General features: G+C 41.1%; 1 long non-coding RNA gene across 1 annotated transcript in view; it reads left to right on the forward strand.

Moving 5' to 3' along the window:
- LOC137635200 (uncharacterized) overlaps positions 1 to 16097 on the forward strand; it is a 55088-nt gene that overhangs the window by 20264 nt on the left and 18727 nt on the right. Inside the window, exons 2-3 of the long non-coding RNA XR_011042609.1 lie at positions 8604 to 8750; positions 15804 to 15922. This is a non-coding gene — a long non-coding RNA (uncharacterized lncRNA). The remainder of the gene's footprint in view (positions 1 to 8603; positions 8751 to 15803; positions 15923 to 16097) is intronic.

Below are 16097 nucleotides of genomic sequence, written 5' to 3' on the forward strand. Positions count from 1 at the left end.
TGGAGAACCTCAATTGGACTTTAGACTTAATCAGAGACCTAGGTCTATTAGTCAATATAGAGAAATCTCAACTCATTCCCTCCCAATCCATTGTGTACCTGGGAATGGAGATTCAGAGTCAGGATTTTCTGGCTTTTCCATCGGCCCCCAGGATAAACCAAGCCCTAGAGTGCATCATGAGCATGCTGAAGAGGAGCCATTGCTCAGTGAGACAGTGGATGAGTCTCACAGGGACCCTCTCATCACTGGCCCTGTTTGTCGAGCTAGGAAGACTCCACCTCCGCCCTCTTCAATTCCATCTTGCTGCTCATTGGGACAAGGGCTCGACTCTAGAAGCAGTCTCTATCCCTATCAACCAAGAGATGAAGACCACTCTCCTGTGGTGGAAGCACAATCTCCTTCTCAAGGAGGGTCTATCATTGGCCATCCAGACCCCCAATCTTCATCTCTTCTCAGATGCATCGGACTCGGGCTGGGGTGCGACCTTGGACGGACGGGAATGCTCAGGAGTATGGAACAAGGAACAAGGATTACTCCACATCAACTGCAAGGAACTGTTAGCAGTTCATCTAGCCCTGTTGAACTTCAAGTCCCTCCTGCTAGGCAAAGTGGTGGAGGTGAATTCAGACAACACCACAGCCTTGGCTTACATCTCCAAGCAAGGAGGGACCCATTCGAGGAGCCTTTACGAGATCGCAAGGGACCTCCTCATTTGGTCAAGAGGTCTAAACCTCACTCTGGTCACGAGGTTCATCCAGGGCGATATGAATGTTTCAGCGGATCGCCTCAGCAGAAGGAATCAGGTCATTCCCACGGAATGGACCCTCCACAAGAGTGTGTGCAACAGACTTTGGACCTTGTGGGGTCAACCTACCATAGATCTGTTTGCCACCTCCATAACCAAGAGACTTCCGCTTTATTGTTCCCCTGTTCCAGACCCTGCAGCGGTTCATGTGGATGCTTTTCTTCTGAACTGGTCCCATCTCGACCTGTACGCATTCCCTCCGTTCAAGATAATAAACAAAGTTCTGCAGAAATTCGTCTCGCACGAAGGGACACGGCTGACGCTGGTTGCTCCCCTTTGGCCTGCAAGAGAATGGTACACAGAGGTACTTCAATGGCTAGTCGACTTCCCCAGGACTCTACCTCTAAGAGTGGACCTTCTACGTCAACCACACGTAGACAGGTTGCATCCAAACCTCCACGCTCTTCGGCTGACTGCCTTCAGACTGTCGAAAGATTCGCTAGAGCTAGAGGCTTTTCGAAGGAGGCAGCCAGTGCGATTGCCAGAGCTAGAAGAGTTTCCACTCGTAGAGTCTACCAGTCTAAGTGGGAGGTCTTCCGAAGCTGGTGTAGAGCCAATTCAATATCCTCTACCAATACCTCTGTGATCCAAATAGCTGACTTCCTTCTACATCTTAGGAATGAGAGATCCCTTTCAACACCTACGATTAAAGGATATAGGAGCATGTTGGCCTCAGTTCTCCGCCACAGGGGTTTGGACCTGTCTTCCAACAAGGACCTTCAAGACATTCTCAAGTCTTTTGAGACGTCTAAAGAACGTCGTCTTTCCACTCCAGGCTGGAATCTAGACGTAGTCTTAAGGTTCCTTATGACATCTAGGTTCGAACCTCTCCAGTCAGCTTCCTTCAAGGATCTTACCCTCAAGACTGCTTTTCTCGTTTGCCTTGCAACAGCTAAGAGAGTCAGTGAGGTTCATGCCTTCAGCAAGAACATTGGTTTCACAACCGAATCTGCAACATGTTCTTTTCAGCTTGGATTCCTAGCAAAGAACGAGCTTCCTTCACGTCCTTGGCCTAGATCGTTCGAAATACCTAGCCTCTCCAACATGGTAGGTAACGAACTAGAGAGAGTTCTTTGCCCTGTCAGAGCTCTCAAATATTATCTGAAGAGGTCTAAACCTATTCGAGGACAGTCAGAAGCCTTATGGTGTGCCATCAAGAAACCCTCGAGACCCATGTCCAAGAATGGGCTTTCGTACTATATAAGGCTTCTGATCAGAGAAGCACATTCTCACTTAAAGGAGGAAGACCTTGCATTGCTGAAGGTAAGGACCCACGAAGTAAGAGCTGTAGCTACTTCGTTGGCCTTTAATAAAAACCGTTCTCTGCAGAGCATAATGGATGCAACCTATTGGAGGAGCAAGTCAGTGTTTGCATCATTTTATCTGAAAGATGTCCAGTCTCTTTACGAGAACTGCTACACCCTGGGACCATTCGTAGCAGCGAGTGCAGTAGTAGGTGAGGGCTCAGCCACTACATTCCCTTAATCCCATAACCTTTTTTAACCTTTCTCTTGAATACTTTTATTGTTGTTTTTTATGGTTGTTACGGTAGGCTAAGAAGCCTTCCGCATCCTTGGATTTGGCGGGTGGTCTATTCATTCTTGAGAAGCGCCTGGGTTAAAGGTTTGGTAGAGGTCCTTTAGTAGGGGTTGCAACCCCGTGTACTTTGGCACCTTTGGGTTGATTCAGCCTCCAAGAGGAACGCTGCGCTCAGTAAGGAAGACGAACTTTAAATAAAGAGGCAGAGTAACGGTTCTATTCGACTTCCTTACCAGGTACTTATTATTTCATTGTTATTTGAGATAACTGTTATATGAAATATGGGATACTTAGCTATCCTTTAATCTTGTACACTGGTTTTCACCCACCTCCCTGGGTGTGAATCAGCTACATGATTATCGGGTAAGTTTAATATTGAAAAATGTTATTTTTATTAATAAAATAAATTTTTGAATATACTTACCCGATAATCATGATTTAATCGACCCTCCCTTTCCTCCCCAGAGAGAACCAGTGGACCGAGGAATAATTGAGGAGGTGTCAACAACAAATGATTGAGTACCTGGCCACAGGTGGCGCTGGTAAGTACACCCCCTTCTAGTATTGTGATAGCTGGCGTATCCCTCCATAGAATTCTGTCGGGCAACGGAGTTGACAGCTACATGATTATCGGGTAAGTATATTCAAAAATTTATTTTATTAATAAAAATAACATATTTTTGGTTGTTTGTGGAGACTGGTCGACAGTCTTCCGCAATCATTGATTTTAGCAGGTGGTCAAACTTGTTTCTTGAGAGTGCCCATTACAAGGGTATTGGTTGAGGTCCTGTCATAGTGAGGTATTTACACCGTTTTTGACAGCCCCTAGAGGTCTTTCAGCCCCCTGAGTGGATCGCTGGATCTCATAAGGACAGCGGACTAATGAGGCAGAGAATCGTAAAAGTCAGCTTCCTTATCAGTTTGTTTTTATAAAACTCTTGAGTAATATTCCAATAATGTTTTAGGTGGTCTGTAACCCTCCACCAAGGGTGTCAATCAGCTATATGTATATCCACCGGCTAAGTCAGATGTTTTAAAATGATATTTTCATTATAAGATAAATTTTTTAACATACCCGGTGGATATATATAATTAAACTCCCTCCCTTCCTCCCCTCTAGAGACCTATGGGCATGGAAGATCTGAGGACTCCTGGAATGGTTCCAGTTACCTGGCGAGTGGTGGCGCTAGTAGTACACCTAGCTACCCAATCTGCGATTCCCGCGAGTTTTGAATTTCTGCTGTGACGTCAGAGACGTAAGCTATACAGTATATATATCCACCTGGTAAGTATGTTCAAAAATTTGAAACTTAGGTATTTTTCATAACATCCAAGCCATAAAGCTTTTTTTTTTTTTTTTTTTGACACAATCCATAATTCTTTGCAACGTCGACCCACGATGGCCCTTCAAAGCAGATTACTCAGTGATGAAGATTCTATAAGCAAGGGTGTGAATGCTCCAGGTGACTTTCACAACCTCCTGCAAGACGTCACCCTTATTGGTAGCAGAAGGTTGAGGGCATTGTTGCCTGGTTTTAGTCTGCATGAATGAAAAGGAATGACTGGGTCTTTTTCTTTTCTTCATCCTCCCCTCTTTTGAGGAAAGCAGCAGCCTGGGTCCTCTGCACAAGCTGACCTCAACCACTGCGGGTAAAGCACACACCCTTGTGTACCTAGAAGTGATGCCTCAGCATACGAAAGTAATCCGTTCAGGATACGGTTTCGTATGCTGATTTTTTCGTATCCTGAGTCGCGTTTTACATGTAAATAGCCTAATCCGTTCCAAGCCTTACAAAAAGACACCTTTTCTTTCATAAACACGCTAAACTGTAGTAATAAACATGCAATGCAGCCATTTCTATCATTCAATAATTAACCCAACCGTTAAAAACAGCCTAATCCATTCCAGAAACCACCATGAGATTATTCAATAATGTAGTTATAGCCTAGTTATCCCCTCCAAGCCCTAAGAAAACGGTCCATTTTCTTTACTACTGTATAAAAGTTACGATACTGTATGTAAAGCATTTGGATCAGTAAAGGTGTATTGTTACCTGTACACTTAAATTAAGGGTTGATACCCTGAAAATAAAGGTACTGTACTCTCGGCGACGAGTTGGGATCTCGTACGCTTTTCGTATCCTGAAAATTTTTTCGTATACTGGGGCATAAAAATCTTTGTATTGCTTTTCGTATCCTGAATTTTTCGTAAGCAGAAACTTTCGTATCCAGAGGTATCACTGTATTGTGTCAATACTGTTGTGTCCCCATTCCCTGGCGAAGTGGTATTGGGAAAGTCTTGGTCCAACAGTTTTCCCTTCAAAGTCTCTGAATAACTTTCACCTTGACAGTCACTGCTTATCTCAACACACAGCTTACATAGGCCGCAGACCTTGCATAGCAAGGTTTAGCGAGGTGTAGGAACTACTTATATTTGGTACCAACATATTCGATACAAGGAGCCCCCATGTAAAGCCAAAAGCCGGATTGGCAGGGACGTCCACCCTACTAATTGGTGAGTCGCCCCTAATAAATAGCGTAGGTTTGAATTCCAGTTACGGAACAAATGATAAATTCGTAGATGATTTGTATTTTTCTTAACGATACAAACCTTTAGCTATTTATACAAACTTACTTGCCGACCCTATCGCCTTTGAAGTCTTACCTCCAAGCAAAGTGAGCTAAATCACAGGTGTGTGAGTGGTAGCAATCTACCCTTTGCTAACTAGCGGGATGGGTAGTTAACCCTCACTAAAATTTTAATGGCTCATCCTTTTAGTTTCACAGAAAGTAATACCTCTAATAAATAGCTAAAGGGGGTAGTTTGTAGCGCTACGGACAAGCGTCCTAATTTGCTTATTATCGCTCCGACTGTTATCTTGTATAGAATAAAAACGTTTGGAAATGGTCTACGGATCTTAAATATGTTGTGTAAGGGGGGGTCCGGGGGGGCGCAGCCCCCCTGGGTAAGGACACGGCTTTTACCATAGGTTAGGTGGGTTTTTTAAGTTAGCTTCTCCCGTCGTACTCGTAGGTAAGGAAACTGTTGTGTAAGGGCGGGGGGGGGGGGGGTGTTCCGGGGAGGGCGAAGCCCCCCTTCCTCCTTGGTAAGGATATGGCTTTTAGCATAGGTTAGGTGGGTTTTTTAATTTAGATTCTCCCGCCAAAATCGTTTTTAGAACGATGGCCACAGATCAGAATATTCCCGTTTTCTACGGGATCTGGCCGTCACCCTACAAACGCTCCGCTAAAGGTTTGTATCGTTAGGAAAAATACAAATTATCTACGGATTTGTCATGTATGCGGCCCACTCTTCACTTGACTCTAATGCCACCTGGCCGTATATACCATTGAATAAGAGGAATTACTGTTGCAGCATCTCTGTGGAGTTTTGATTAGTGGCGCTGCAGAAAAGAGTGTGAACAAGTAGCATATGTCACAGTGGTTTTTAATCTATTGGCGCACAAACCAGAAATGCACCACCCTGCAGCTTGTGATCCATTGTCGTGTGATCAGCCTTTTATTCTCCACCAGGAGTAGACTCTTGCACCCGTGAAAGCACATGCTAGGAGAAAACGACGTGTTGATGATAAGCCTCCCAGAAGAGCATAGACGCACTTCTCCATCATGCGCACATCCAGTTCCTTTCCTCACACCATTGGAAGATCCTGGATGTGCAAGCAAGAGGCACCCATCAGAACTTCATATCTTCACTTTGCAGTTAGGGGAGGACAGTTTTAAGTGTATGAGGGACACAGCTCACCCTATATGCTCTAGGGCAAGGGCACAGATGCTATTATCCCCACTGAAAGCACCAAGGTTCAGGGGAAAGTACAGACACACTCCCAATAAAATAGTTTATCGCTCCGATAAGTAGATTACGCCAGAGAGAGTGGCACAGTAATCCTTGTAATCCCATTCTTCTGATACCTACATAATTCTGTTAAATTATTAATATTGTTTTAATGTTTTTAATTTTCTTAAAATATTTCATCTTAATGTTATATTACTTCTATGTTGTTTTTAACACTTCTAGAAGGCTAAAATTACTGGCTTACAGTACCAAATGCACTCATTGCACAGTCTTCACGATGTTTACAACGACCCCGAACCTCTTGGAAGAGGCACCGAGATCAGTAATTGCTAATCCACATCTCCACCCCTTCATTTTAGAGGCAAAAAGGTGAGGGATAGGAAAGCCATGTATTCCTGAAGGAAGAACACGTGTATGTCTCCAAGAGACACGCTTTTTCGACTTTGTGGTACAACGGCCCCACCTCAATCAGTGGCTGAGAAGCAACCGAGGCTTGCCTCCTTAGGGCACTGAATCGCAGGAGCCTGTCGAGTAATGCCCTTGGAGCCGATTTTGAACGAGCCTAAGGAAGAGTAGTCATCTTTCGCTGGGATGGAAGCCATTTGTATGGAAGCAACCGCAATGTCAGCCTTGCAGGCGACTTCCTGGATTGACCAGTGGTCCGGTACTATGTCATATTTTGTGATATCTGGGGATCTAATTGATCCTAAAATGCTCTATATGAGGAACTAGTTCTTTAGGGGCTGAAAGCAGTGGAGTTTTTAGTACACCAGTGTGCCTACCTGTGGAGAAACTGGATACTAAAATGCAGGTACGCAGGTATTGTTTTGTAATACCTGTCAAGTGACAATAGATGTTAAACATATTTTAGTCAATTGTCCTGTTTTTAATCTTCAGAGGAGGACACATTTACTCCAGGACAAACTTTTAAGAGATATACTGGGGGAAAACTGTAATACCCTGAACTTGAGAAAATTTATACAAAGTATTGGGTTATATTACGAGCTATAATTGATTTTATTAATTTATTCATTTATTTTACCCTTTAATCCCTATTTATTTCACATTAGATTTTATTGTATGAAAGTGTTGCAATTTGTATTAAAGGTTAAAATGATACTAAATGGTGTGAGTATACAGATATGATTGAATGATTTTCGTTATATAGCGCTGAATGACCTTTGATGCCCCAGTGCTTGGCTTAATGCCTAAATCCTATATTCAATTCAATTCAATTCAAAGTCGCGTGACAAGTTAGTATTCCGGAGAAGTACTCCACTGAAGTGGAGGAGTAGGATAGGGCGAGTTGGGTCTCTCCTCCTACAGGAGACCCGCTACCTTTTAGCAGCCCCATCCTACGGCTACGGCTGCAGAACCGTTGCAGTTGCAGGAGAGAGTGGGACAACGCTGTAATGGCCCTTGAACCTACAAAGGACCAGTAGAGGTGGTCCAGACCTTTTGCCGAAGACCTCCCAAAAACAGGGGAGGATGAGGCAGGATATAATGCTCCCCCTGCCTCCTACAGGCAACTACCATTAGCGCTACTGCCAGCACCTTGTTAACCCTTTTACCCCCAAAGGACGTACTGGTACGTTTCACAAAACCCATCCCTTTACCCCCTTGGACGTACCGGTACGTCCTTGCAAAAAATGCTATAAAAAATTTTTTTTTCATGTTTTTGATAATTTTTTGAAAAAATTCAGGCATTTTCCAAGAGAATGAGACCAACCTGACCTCTCTATGACAAAAATTAAGGCTGTTAGAGCAATTTAAAAATAATATACTGCAAAATGTGCTGGGAATAAAATAACCCCCTGGGGGTTAAGGGTTGGAAATTTCCAAAGAGCCTGGGGGTAAAAGGGTTAATTTCTGCAACAGGCGTTTCCAGCTTTCGCCGAAATCGTACCCAATACTAAAGGACTTGGTTTTGTATAGCTAGGAAAAATACAAATTAATTTTAGAATTTGTGATATTAAATGTGCAGAATGCATAATATTTTCAACCTTGGAGTCAGAGGACATATGGTACACTGAAGTTATCTGAATAATTTAGAATTTTGTGTTTTTGTATGTATCAAGAGTAAAAATAACCATAACACAAAAAACGTTAAAAGCCTTGTGACAATTATTGTTTTAAAGAATTGTGGAAATAAATTTTGACATGAATTTTAAACCACCTGTGACATCCACAAAGTTTTTCTTTTACTATATTTTGACCTATATATCTGGTAGAGACATCATGGCTATAATTTGTCCACTTCGATATGGTTACTCGTAACAGTATTTTATTCTTTGTGGTCTCATTATCATTCAGTAATAAATATTTTTCCCGTATAAACAGCTAGTATGTTAATTACAATGCAATATACAGTATTTTAAATTGTACTTCATCTATTAGTTTTGATGTATGCATTAAAGTTTTACTTATATACTTTTCATTCTTTAGGGAGGCACCGACTATCAGCAATCATGGCCGGATGTTCGTGCCGTAATCAAGACCAACACGATGGCTTCATCCCCCAGTCAGTTTTCTGGCATTCCTCAATCCTGACTTCGTCGTACCATCTTCCTATACTCTAAATGAGGTTAGAATGTGAGTCACAATATTGTATTTTAGTGTTGTTACTCTTTGAAAATATTTTTTTTTCTCCTGTTTCCTTTCCTTACTGGGCTATTTTCCATGTTGGAGCCCCTGGGATTATAGCATTTTGCTTTTCCAACTAAGGTTGTAGCTTAGCAAGTAATAATAATAATACTGGATTAATGACAAAAGGCGAGAAACTATGATGGGTGGGTCACATTTTTGGAGCACCATGTAAAATACTTTCTGATAATGGTGAAGAGTTCCAGAATGATAAAATGAGAAGAATGACTGAAGTGTGGAATATAAAATTGTTGGCAGCAACAGCAGAATTGCCATGGAGCAATGGATTGTTCGAGGAAACAGTTGGGATCCTAAAAAGAAGTCCGAGGAAGAGTGAGTTGGCCAATAGCTTTGAGATGGGTGGTATGTGCAAGAAACTGTTTAGTAAATAATGTAGGACTTTTGCCTAATCAGCTAGTTTTTGTGGTAGAAATCCTGCTCTACCAAACTTAGTAGGGGAAGAGACTTCAAATCCAGCTAGTTTAGAGATAAGTGCGGGAGAAGGGGTAGTAAGGGGTACATTAAATGCAGTACACAAGGCTAGACAGGCTTTCATCAAAAATGAGTCTTGCAGCAAACTAAGAATTGCTTTAAATAGAAACGTAAGAGAACATAAACTTGTGGAGGTAGTTGTTGGAGATGAAGAGGATGAAAGGGAATGGAGAGGGCCTGCTGAGGTAGTAGTGTGTCAGGTTAGACAGTCATAGTAAAACATGGTAGTTCATTGAGAGAGATGTTTAGGATACACATTACAAGAGCTCGGGGTAAAGTAACAGAAAAAGAAAGATTGTCAGAGGTTAATGGAAATGGGGACAACCGTATGAACGATGTATCATACGTGAGACAGAAGTGATTATCGGGAATAAGAGGGTAGAGAATAGAGAGAGATGATGAAAAAGTGGAGGAAGACTTGACAGAAGAATGACCTAAGTTGAGAAAATGGAACAGGGTTAGAGCAGTAAATAAGGATGCCCTTCAGATAGAAGAAATGTCAGTTTTAAGTTTGGCTGGTAAAAGATCTAGTAAATACTCGAGAGGTGCATACAACGTACAGGATTCTTCTACTGGTGGCAAAGAGTGATAATCCTGACAGATTACAGGAATATTGAAAAAATTGGGTAGGAAGGAGAGGTTTTGTTAGGTTTTGAGAATAAGCAGGTGTTAGAGGCTAAGGAAAAGGAATTACAGAGTTGCAGAGAAAACAATGTATATGAGGTGGATGATACATACATACATACATATACCAAGGCACTTCCCCCAATTTTGGGGGTTAGCCGACATCAACAAATGAAACAAAACAAAAAAAGGGGACCTCTACTCTCTACGTTCCTCCAGCCTAACGAGGGACTCAACTGAGTTCAGCTGGTACTGCTAGGGTGCCACAGCCTACCCTCCTACATTATCCACCACAGATGAAGCTTCATAATGCTGAGTCCCCTACTGCTGCTACCTCCGCGGTTATCTAATGCATCGGAGGCAGCAAAAAGCTATATCCAGAAGGTGGATATTCACCGAGAAGTTTAAAAGGGGTGAAAAGATATGTAAGGCCAGGTTGGTTGCTAGACGCTTAGAAGAAAAAATGCCGAACTGGGAAAAAGATGCTCCTACAAAAAAAGATAAAATGAATTGTTATACGTTAGATGTGAAAACAGCATATTTGGAGGGGGATCAAATACAGAGGAAAGTATATTTGAAACCACCAGTTGAAGGAGATTGGATTGGTTTACGGAAATTGAAGAAGACAGTTTGTGGATGACTTTTGCTAGGGGGGGAATAAATGGTTCATGGAAAAGACAATTGGAAGGCTATGAGAGAAACGTAAAGTGGGTGAACAAGAAAGTAAAAGTTTCAAGCACATAAGAGTAATGGTAGAGTAGAATGAAAGGATGGCAAATATCAATTAATGGAAATATGTCAACTCTGTGAAGGAACCAGAAGCTAGACAATATACTGGTAACAGAATACTAAGTCAGAAGGAACTAACAGTATAGGTCCGTGGTTGGACAGCTTAACCCTTTTACCCCCAAAGGACGTACTGGTACGTTTCACAAAACTCATCCCTTTACCCCCATGGACGTACCGGTAGGTCCTTGCAAAAAAATGCTATAAAATTTTTTTTTTCATATTTTTGATAATTTTTTGAGAAAATTCAGGCATTTTCCAAGAGAATGAGACCAACCTGACCTCTCTATGACAAAAATTAAGGCTGTTAGAGCAATTTTAAAAAATATACTGCAAAATATGCTGGGTAAAAAGTAACCCCTTGGCGGTTAAGGGTTGGAAATTTCCAAAGAGCCTGGGGGTAAAAGGGTCAATTGGATATCTTTGCATACAATTCCTGAAATATCTTATAACATGAGTGAATTACGTAAGGCATAAGTAAATAGGCCATATTGGGATTAGTGAAGAAACAAGTAGTTTACATGATGTCACAGTGACGTCAGGTCACGTGTTGTTGTTAGTGAAGGTGATTGTCGGAGAAGTGGTCATCTGATTGGATTCATTATGTTTGATCTATATTGGTGGTGGGCACGCTCTCTTGTCTGTATTGGTTCATATGTATCTAGTGATGGAATTGCTTTTGTCTTGACAAGCTGACATCAGATAAAGAAGGTAAATATGGTAAAAATAGTAAATTTATCATAAGGGAAAAATGAGACTGATGCTTTATTTTATATTCATTGTTCATTACTTCTCATGTAGTTTATTTCCATATTGCCTTTCCTTATTGGGCTATTTTTCCCTGTTGGTGCCCTTGGACTTATCGCATCCTGCTTTTTCAACCAGGCTTGTAGCTTAGCTAGTAATAATACTCTAGTGCTATAGTATGGTATTGTTCTGTCGTATATCCAAACTAATAAATAAACTAGCTGTAATGGCCCCACCAGCCACCCGTGGAGATACTACCGCTAGAGTGTTATGGGGTCCTTTGACTGGCCAGACAGTACTACGTTGGATCCTTCTCTCTGGTTACGGTTCTGTCCCTTTGCCTACACATACACCGAATAGTCAGGCCTATTCTTTTCAGATTCTCCTCTATCCTCATACACCTGACAACACTTGAGATTACCAAACAATTCTTCTTCACCCAAAGGGTTAGCTACTGCACTGCAATTGTCCAGTGGTTACTTTCCTCTTGGTAAGGGTAGAAGAGAGTCTTTTAGCTTTGGTAAGCAGCTCTTCTAGGAGGACACTCAAAATTCAAACCATTGTTCTCTAGTCTTGGGTAGTCCCATAGCTTCTGTACCATGGTCTTCCACTGTCTTGGGTTAGAGTTCTCTTGCTTGGGGAGTACACTCGTGCACACTATTCTGTCTTATCTCTCTTCGTCCTGTTTTGTTAAAGTATTTTTAGTTTATATAGGAAATATTTATTTCAATGTTACTGTTTTTAAAATATTTAATTTTTCATAGTTTCCTTTCCTTACTGGGCTATTTTCCTTGTTGGGGCCCCTGGGCTTTTAGTATCTTGCTTTTCCAACTAGGGTTGTAGCTTAGCAATTAATAATAATAATATATTTTGCTTTTATCCCTTTCTGAGTGGAGATACCATAACATGGTGAAAGGGTTTGCGTGTTGCCACGATCAGCAAGGCTGTATTAGTCAGGGCCTGCCATAGTAGGTTGGTTTGCTGTGAGCGTTCAGACGAAAATCTCCCAGTACCGATCTGCACTGGCCAGCGTTGTGATGAAAACTGGCCGATCGCCAGACGTGAATTTATGACTTGAGGCCTGTGTCCGGTAGTGGACTAGAAATGGCTGTGTTTTTTGTTCGTTGTATTTTTTTATCTCTTTAAAGTATTGCATCTGCTGATAATCCCACTTGGAACTGTTCATCAATATCTACTCTCTACCTACTTGAAAATTCCATTTTGGTTTGTTTTCTGTTGTAGGAGGAAAATTCAACCTCCTTAGATGGTTGTTTTGAAGGTATAGCCATAATACCTTATTACACGTCGTTAACTTATTCTAAGAGATGAGACTAGCGCTGTGACTTGTTCCATACAACCTACCTTCATTTTATGAAAACCAGTTTACCTACCAATTTTTTTTTTAGTCATTACTTTTACCCGTTTTTTTCAGTTAATATGCTGTTCCCATTCCCTTACTTCCTTTCCTCACTGGGCTACTTTCCTAGTTAGAGCCCTTATGCTTGTAGCATTCTGCTTTTCAAACTATGGTTGTAGCTTGGCTAGTAATGATTATAATAAGCTTCCATGTGAAATGCAGTACTTCATTGTTGTACTATAGAAACCGACTTAAGGTTATGTAAAACGGTATAAAGTGGAATGTGTTTTTGTATATACTTGAGGAAAAGTGATATACAGTTGGCACTTTTTATTTTGAATTGATTTAAATGGGTGATACATTACTTAATCCTTTTACCCCCAGGCTATATGGAAATTTCCAACTCTTAACCCCCAGGGGTTATTTTTTTCCCAGCACATTTTGCAGTATATATTTTTTTTTAATGGCTCTAACAGCCTTAATTTTTGTCATAGAGAGGTCAGGTTGGTCTCATTCTCTTGGAAAATGTCTGAAGTTTCTCAAAAAATTATCAAAAATATGCAAAATAAAATGTAAATAGCAGGTTTTTGCAAGGACGTACCGGTACGTCCATGGGGGTAAAGGGATGAGTTTTGTGAAACGTACCAGTAAGTCCTTTGGGGGTAAAAGGGTTAATTTATGATCCCATGAGGCAGGAATTTTCCAAGTGCATCCCATCAGGACTAAGCTGCATTCACTTTTTAAGCCATCTACTTAACTTCCTTGCCTGGCTCTCTTCTTTCATCTTCCTGTCCAATGTTTCTTGTCAGTGCCTAGTGGCCTCCCTATTTGTAGTTTATGATAGTGTTTGGGTGGATGGATGGAGTGAAGGAACCTCTGGGTGATAGGAGGATAGATGTGAGCGAGGCAAGAGAGCGTGCTAGAAATAGGAATGAGGCAAGAGAGCGTGCTAGAAATAGGAATGAATGGCGAGCGATTGTGACGCAGTTCCGGTAGGCCCTGCTGCTGCCTCCGATGCCTTAGATGACCGCGGAGGTAGCAGCAGTAGGGGATTCAGCATTATGAAGCTTCATCTGTGGTGGATAATGTGGGAGGTTGGGCTGTGACACCCTAGCAGTACCAGCTGAACTCGGTTGAGTCCCTTGTTAGGCTGGAGGAACGTAGAGAGTAGAGGTCCCCTTTTTTGTTTTGTTTCATTTGTTGATGCCGGCTACCCCCCAAAATTTGGGGAAGGGCCTTGTTATATGTATGTATGTATGATAGTGTTTATATGTCCAGAACTTTTTCAGGTAAACAGCTTATTTGTTTTAATATTTTGGAATTTCCTTTGGTATGATTTGGTATCCCTGGGTTCAGTTGCTGGTCTTGGTGTTGCTTTTTTAGTAGTTTTAAAACCCTTCTTTTTGCATCAAGAAGCAATTGTCTTGAGAGATGATGTACAGCATGCAGTGTTTCCTGTCGGTTGCATGACGGCACCAGATGGGGTCTCGTATAATTGTCCTATTGCATTTTATTTCTTTTTCATAAAGATGCTAAATTCAGCCGCTATGTTTCCTTGATATTCATTGCTAATAACATGACCTCCATCTTGTGTTTCCTCTGTTTTGAGTCTTCAATTGGCAAAACACTTGTTGCTGCTGTATGATGACATCTTTTTATGCGTTGTTTTAAATTTTGGGAAATTTTAGTTGCGTGATTGGGAAAGAAATGTTAACCCTTTTACCCCCAAAGGACGTACTGGTACGTTTCACAAAAGCCATCCCTTTACCCCAATGGACGTACTGGTACGTCCTTGCAAAAAAATGCTATAAAATTTTTTTTTTCATATTTTTGATAAGTTTTTGAGAAAATTCAGGCATTTTCCAAGAGAATGAGACCAACCTGACCTCTCTATGACTTTTAAAAATAAGGTGTTTTAGAGCAATTTAAAAAAAATATACTGCAAAATGTGCTGGGGAAAAAAATAACCCCCTGGGGGTTAAGGGTTGGAAATTTCCAAATAGCCTGGGGGTAAAAGGGTTAACTAGACCAGAGTGTGTCTCCCTGGTGTAATATTGTATTTGAAGTACATCCCAGTCCAACTGCACTGGCCTTGCTCATCATCATTATCTCCTCCTACGCCCATTGACGCAAAGGGCCTCGGTTAGATCTCACCAATCGTCTCTATCTTGAGCTTTTAATTCAATACTACTCCATTCATCATCTCCTACTTTGCGCTTCATAGTCCTCAGCCATGTAGCCTGGGTCTTCCAACTCTTCTAGTGCCTTGTGAAGCCAAGCTGAACATTTGGTGAACTAATCTCTCTTGGGGAGTGCGAAAAGTGCACCACTAGCCTTACTAACATTTGAAAATATCAGTTTCTACTTTTGTTTTTGTGAAACATATAAAACTATGTCAATATTTTATAGTTTATAGGAGAGTTTTTTTACTCTTGAATACATGCCTCATTTAACCCTTTGGAAATTTCCAACCCTTAACCCCCAAGGGGTTATTTTTTCCCCAGCACATTTTGCAGTATGTTTTCATTAAATTGCTCTAACAGCCTTAATTTTTGTCATAGAGAGGTCAGGTTGGTCTCATTCTCTTTGTAATGCCTGAATTTTTTCAAAAAATTATCAAAAATATGAAAAAAAAAATTTTTATATAATTTTTTTGCAAGGACGTACCGGTACGTCCATGGGGGTAAAGGGATGAGTTTTGTGAAACGTACCAGTACGTCCTTTTGGGGGTAAAAGGGTTAAGAACCATCTTGGCATTGCAAGTCTGGTATTTTCAATCATTCTGTGAATGCACGTGCTGTCACAACCCATAGCACTAGTTTGCTTTTAGTTTTTCATAATACTCATTAGTCATCATTATATCTTATTGTGCCAACATTATATTCACTGTATGGCGGCCTAATTACATACATAGAGGTCAGAAATCTGTACAGAATGGCCCCTTCACACCCATTAGTGTAACCTAATCACTAAATTGGAATTTTCTTCTTTCACAGGGTTGCTGCCGTGAAGATGCTAATCTTCCAGTTCGTATGGTTAATTATTCCCTGTGGAATATACCGTAGAGGATGGATATGAGGAAATGTGTAAACAGAAATAGGAGAAGATGAGTATTGTAAGTACTGTTGAATTTGGTGATTAGAATTGAGGATATTTTAGAATTATTAATTCAGTTATACAGTTAGGGTACGTGTACCAATAGGTACTCAAAATATCATGGATTTTTTTACTCAGACTATGTACATCTTAATAGAATAATGAATATGATTTTTATACAGGCTGTGAAGAAA

The sequence above is a fragment of the Palaemon carinicauda genome, unplaced genomic scaffold (assembly GCF_036898095.1).
Source record: "Palaemon carinicauda isolate YSFRI2023 unplaced genomic scaffold, ASM3689809v2 scaffold100, whole genome shotgun sequence".
Classification (NCBI taxonomy): domain Eukaryota; kingdom Metazoa; phylum Arthropoda; class Malacostraca; order Decapoda; family Palaemonidae; genus Palaemon; species Palaemon carinicauda.